Here is a 6138-nt window from a genome sequence, read left to right on the forward strand (position 1 = left end):
TCTGCACAAATCAGTGTCAATGAAATTTAAAAAAATAAAACTATATGCTAGGCAAAGAACTTTATTAACCTTGATTCAAGCTTTATTCCTAGGCTTCTTCAGCTTAAGTACCTACAAAGAATGAAATGTGTATAAGCAAAAACTGCTATGAGCTGCAGTGTCCAAGGGGTGTGGGCTTAAAAATATTCAAGATCTAGATTTTATCAGATTCATTAATAAAAATTTAAAAATCAATCATAATATAAAATAGCAGCTCCCAGTAACTTCTTCAACTTTTATCTTCTTCAGAAGGTGACTTAATTCAGTTTGTTCCATTCTTAGAAGGTTTATCTAAATTCTCCACAAGATCTAGAACTTCATCATCAACATCCTTTCTGGCAGCAAGTGTTGCTTTTCCATCCATGGATTTTTTTTGAGTAGAGTTTCATCCAGTCTTCTTAAACTAGACAGAATGTGTGCATCAAGTTGGCTTAAGATACTGGGTAGTTTTTCTGTCAGCTGCTTTGTCTCAGTATGGCATGTATTGGTGAAAGTGTTTGCTGTCAAGAATGCCTGAACTTTAGGGTTGTTAAAGTGGATCCTTAGGTTGTGAACATAATGACTTAACCTTAACAAAGGTAAGAAGAACTGCAGTTTTTTTATCATCTGCTGTAGCTGTTCTACAAACCACCTTCTTCTTTGGGGGAGCAGTTCCCTTCCCACCAATGCACACTTGTGCTTGTAGTTTGGGGAGTTTCTCCTGGCTCATGATAGTTTCTTTCATCTTGGAGTGGAAATGGAACTGAGGAAGGGGCTAGGATTGATGCTCAGTGTGTCACCAGCAGACTAGCTGAGATTAGGTGCACACCTACAGGGACACAAGATGGCAACTCTTGATTATACCTTTTATCAAGAGTGTCTTATTTTTCTGTTTAAATATCCTGTTAGTCTCAGACTTGTCTTTTTTTAATAAAACATTTTTTGTGTTTTTTAATTTAATATGATTTTTAAATAACTTATTATTCTTATGTAATAGGGGATATTATTTTTATTTGCATTTGCCATTTTATAATTATTTTTAAGTGGTTTGTGATATTTCATTTCACTTTGATTATTTTTATATAACTTACGTTTCCTCCATTCTATTCATTTAAAAAATAGGTTCCTTGGGGCACCTGGGTGGCTCAGTCAGTTAAGCATCCGACTTCAGATCAGGTCATGATCTCAGGGTTTGTGGGCTTAGGTCCCACATTGGTCTTTGTGCTGATAGCTCAGAGCCTAGTCTGCTTCAGATTCTGTGTCTAACCTCTCTCCCTGCTCCTCCCTTGCTCACGTTCTTTCTCTCTCAGAAATGAATAAACGTTGAAAAATAAAAAAGAAAATATGTTGCTTGTGTGTTTTGATTAGGCTGCTTACATGCCTTTAAGTTATATGGTGAAACAATGTTTGCTCCTTTTTTATTATTTTATTTTTTAATTTAAATTTCATTTACTTAAAATACAGTGCAATATTGGTTTCATATGTAGAATTCAGTGACTCATCACTTATATACAATACCCAGTGCTCATCACAACAAATGCCCTCCTTAATAACCATCACCCACCTAACCCATTCCCCACCCACAACCTTCCATCAACATTCAGTTTGTTCTCTATTGTTAATCATCACATGTGATTTGTTTCCCTCTATTTTCTTTTATGTCCCCCTTTCACATATATTCATCTGTTTTGTTTCTTAAATTCCATATACGAGTGAAGTCATATTGTATTTGTCTTTCTCTAATTGACTTATTTTGCTTAGCATTATACATTCTACCTCCATCCACATCATTGCAAATGGCAAGGTTTCATTCTTTGTGAGGGTTAATATTCCATTGTATATATATACAACCTCTCTATCCATTCATCAGTCCATGGATATTTGGGCTCTCTCTATAGTTTGGCTATCATTGATAATTCTGCTATAAACATTGTGGTTCATGTATCCCTTTGACTCTGTATTTTTGTATCTTTGGGGTAAACACCTAACTGTGCAATTTCTGGATCATAGGGTAGTTCTAGTTTTAGGTTTTTTTTTGAGGAACTTCCATACTGTTTTTCAGAGTAACTGCACTTGTTTGCTTCCCACCAACAGGGCAATAGGACTCCTCTTTCTCTCTATCATCTCCAACACCAGTTATTTTTTTCCTGTGTTAATTTTAGTCATTCTGAATCGTGTGAGGTCGTATCTCATTGTGGTTTTTATTTGTGTTTTCCTGATGATGAGTGACGCTGAGCATCTTTTTATGTCTCTGTTAGCCATCTGGATGGCTTCTATGGAAAATGTCTATTCATGTCTTCAGTCTGTTTCTTAACTGGGTTGTTTGGTTTTGGGGTGTTGAGTTTGATAAGTTCTTTATAGATTTTGAATACTAACCCTTTATCAGGCATGTCATTTGCGAATATTTTCTCCCATTCCATAGGCTACATTTTAGTTTGTTCATTGTTTCCTTCACTGTACAAATTTTTTAGTTGATCAACTTCATAGAGGCTTCCTTGTTTGAAAGAAGGAAATAGCACATGTCTACAAATTCCTTATTTATGTAATAATGAGTATGATAAATGTTTTTGTGGCACACTTAAAACTGGTAGATTCTTTGCTTTTAAATGTTTATAAAACTTGCATTTTAAAAGTGGGTGGTGGGGATTGAGGAGAACACCTGTTGGGATGAGCACTGGGTGTTGTATGGAAACCAATTTCACAATAAATTTCATTTAAAAAAAAGTGAATCCACAAAGATGTTTCTAAATTAAATATTTGCATGAGGATGCTACAGAAAGTTTTGAGTATATTTGTACGTTTCAAGCTCTAGAGAACAAAGGACATTAAATATAATTTTAAAAACATAATTATCTTTTGTGACTCATAACTAGGCAGAAGTTGAATAAGTAAAAATAACTAAAAAACTAAACAAAGATATCGACATTATCACTATTTATAATTGAATATTGGTGTATGTAATATAATAATTATAAAATCAATAAGTGAAAATAAATACAAGTTAAAAAAACTAAAAAAAAGATTTCCAATTATCCCAGAAGATATATATTACAATACTATACATTTGATACCATATACATGTTTTTATATATGGCTAAATAATGAGGACACTCATACCACCATTTGCTCTTTACTTTATGTAAATAAAGCAGCTTAGAAAGTTTGGGACATAATGCTGCTGCGAACAGATGCTGGGGATGGCAGCAATAATGATAGTTATTATAGTAACTGGTTGAGGCAATATTTTTATCTATATATATCTTAACTGAAGAACTATTGACCTAATCATTATACCTTGATGCTGTCCACACTCTAGTTTCTCTTTGTTGGCATAAACAGGAAGTTTAATCCCATGGTCACATATTATATTTGTACAAGTTTATTCAGTTATTTGTACAACTACATTAAATTACACAAAGTTAAATTATTAAAATTATTTCATCTGATTCTGTTTCACAGCACTAGATACCATATGATCAACAACTAATTACATATCAAAGAGAATTTGATTGTCTCCTCTTGCTCTATGATACCACCTTCATATCACTATTTTATCTCTTTCTCTCTCTCTCTCTATTACCAGTATGATGTTCTAAGTAAAAATTGTTCAAGGAGAACTCTGGAAATAACATCATTCTTAAGCTTTAATATTTTTACCACTTTGCTTTTTCTCATAATTGTTTTATCATTCATATCTCTCAGTTATTAATGAAAGATATACAACCCAATATCTTAAAGAAGGACAAGGGAGCTCATAAGTTTTTCTAACCATACTGAGTCTATCTTCAGTCTCAGAGGAATACAGGAGTTTGATCTAAAGAATAATCTGGCCTTGTGCTTTCTTTCCATTTCTTAGTTCTATGTTTCTTGGCTTTGCTTAATCCTACAGTATTTTTTTAAATTATCTTATTGGAAAAGCAATTTGAAGCTCTAGGTTTAGTTATCTTTGTAAGCATAGTAAAATGTGAACTTTTCTCTTCCCTTGACTATATAGAAGTCCAAGAATGGAGGAATGGACCTAGATTGATTCAGAAAGATATTTACTGACTCTGCGTAGTTTGGTCATAACCCCAGCAGAGGTATGGCACCCCATGATTATCAGCTCTCTAGCAGTATTTCATAGTCTGGAAAAGAATGTTCCCTAACAGAAAAGGAAAGGAAGTGAGTTGTAAACATGATCGGGCAACTATAGTGTATAAGTGCCACCACCAACCATTAGTGTGCCAAGTGCTCAATACAAGTCTTTGTGACCATATACATTACATTAATAATTACTACCAGCTTACATGATCAAACAAATCCACATACCACCAAATATTCATTATAGCCTGATGGACAACAGCAATGAATTTCAACTGAAATGAATTAATTGGTCAATTAATCTAGATGTCCCTGTTTTGCCTTGGGGGAAGAACTTAGTTTTCTAGTGGGCTTAGAAGATGTATAGTGACAGTGGTAGAGAGTTCCTTCTTTGTGTACTATAATGACTTAGAAATTCATTTTATCAATGAATCAAGGAATTGATATTCTTTTGTGGTTAGGCTTTAGGTTTCTAATTTTTATATACAATTCCCTTACAGCTCCAGGCTAATGGGTGGTTTGATTGAGGGAACACCTTGGGATAGGAAACATCATTAGGCACCACTACCAATGATGGTGCTTAAATTATGACTCCATCTTTAGAGAGAAAGTGGTTCTTTCTGCCTTGGACTCAGGGTGCAGAAATGGGTAATAAAGGATAGTATTTAAACATCACTTTATTTCTGGGGCAATGACCTACTAAGTGGACTGTTTTAAAGGCTAGTGATGTATACCTTCCATTAAAGAAAGGATCATGTATAGGGAGATATTGATAAATATTTCTAATCTACTTTTGGGGAAGAATATGTCTATTGAAAGTTTTCTATCTACATGACCATTTGGTTCTCAGGCTTCTTACATTTTGTAGAAAGAAAAGGCTTCTCCAGAAATTTGTATGCTATTGTCTGAATTTAGAAAAGCAACTTGGAATGACACTTATTTATTCATGTCAGCACCTTCATGAATAGTTAACATACCCTTAATAACATTATATATTTTGATAAAGACTCTAAGGCCCCAATCCATGAATATCCAAAAAGCTATATTAATGCACTGCTTGGCATTATTTCAAAATAATTACCAGTTTTCCACTGGAAAGGCTATTCAGTTAGACATAGGATATTAGAATATGGTAGAACTTCCTCAATTGAATGAGAGGAGTGAAGAAAATAATGTGTATGAGACACATAAATTATTATTCTGTCCTTTGATTATTTTGCATTTAATTATGTGAGCCCCGATATCTCCCCATTTTCCACTTCAGTGATACTCTTCAAGCAGTTGTAGAATTGTGCGTGTAAAATTAAATTACCATTTCATATTCTAACACTTAAAATGAAAGAATTTGATAAGGAAACCACATATCTGATATAGAAATAGGTTATTAGTGGGGTGCTTGGGTGGCTCAGTCGGTTGGGCATTCGACTTCAGCCTAGGTCATGATCTTTCCATTCCTGGGTTCGAGCCCCACGTCAGGCTCTGTGCTGACAGCTCAGAGCCTGGAGCCTGTTTCAGATTCTGTGTCTCCCTCTCTCTTTCTACCCCTCCCCCACTCACGTTCTTTCTCTCTCAAAGAGAAATAAATATTTAAAATTTTTTTAAAAATAAATAGGCTATTCTATTAGCCTGTACTACAAATGGAAGGGTTTCATACATATAAATGAAAACAGTACCAATTAAAGAAAAATATTGGGGCCTCATCCATTTCTCTAATTGTAGTTAGAGTATAGGTTTTAAAATTTTAGTGGCAGGCATATAAATGCAACATTAGCAAGTTTCAACTTGAAGGAGTTACTTGTGTCCTGGGTTGGCCACATGGGAAATGGCATTAATTGAATGTTTTATTTATACAATTAAAAGTGGTATTGCTGAGTATTTTTTGTCTCTGGTTCCTCTCCTGAAAATTCTGTAAAAGACATCAGTATCTGTTGTGAGACCATGGGAAACTCACTTCACCATGTTCCACACTCTTCTGGGAAGGACTAACCTTCCTCTACTCTGGTTTGGAGAAAAATTACATTCATTATTAACAAAATTAAA

At 34.2% G+C, this 6138-nt stretch overlaps 1 pseudogene; it reads right to left on the minus strand.

Moving 5' to 3' along the window:
- Positions 1-202: 202 nt before the first annotated feature.
- LOC113602043 (transcription factor BTF3-like) lies at positions 203-781 on the minus strand (annotated as a pseudogene).
- Between the last annotated feature and the right edge of the window lie 5357 nt (positions 782-6138).

This window comes from Acinonyx jubatus, chromosome B3, assembly GCF_027475565.1.
Source record: "Acinonyx jubatus isolate Ajub_Pintada_27869175 chromosome B3, VMU_Ajub_asm_v1.0, whole genome shotgun sequence".
NCBI lineage: Eukaryota > Metazoa > Chordata > Mammalia > Carnivora > Felidae > Acinonyx > Acinonyx jubatus.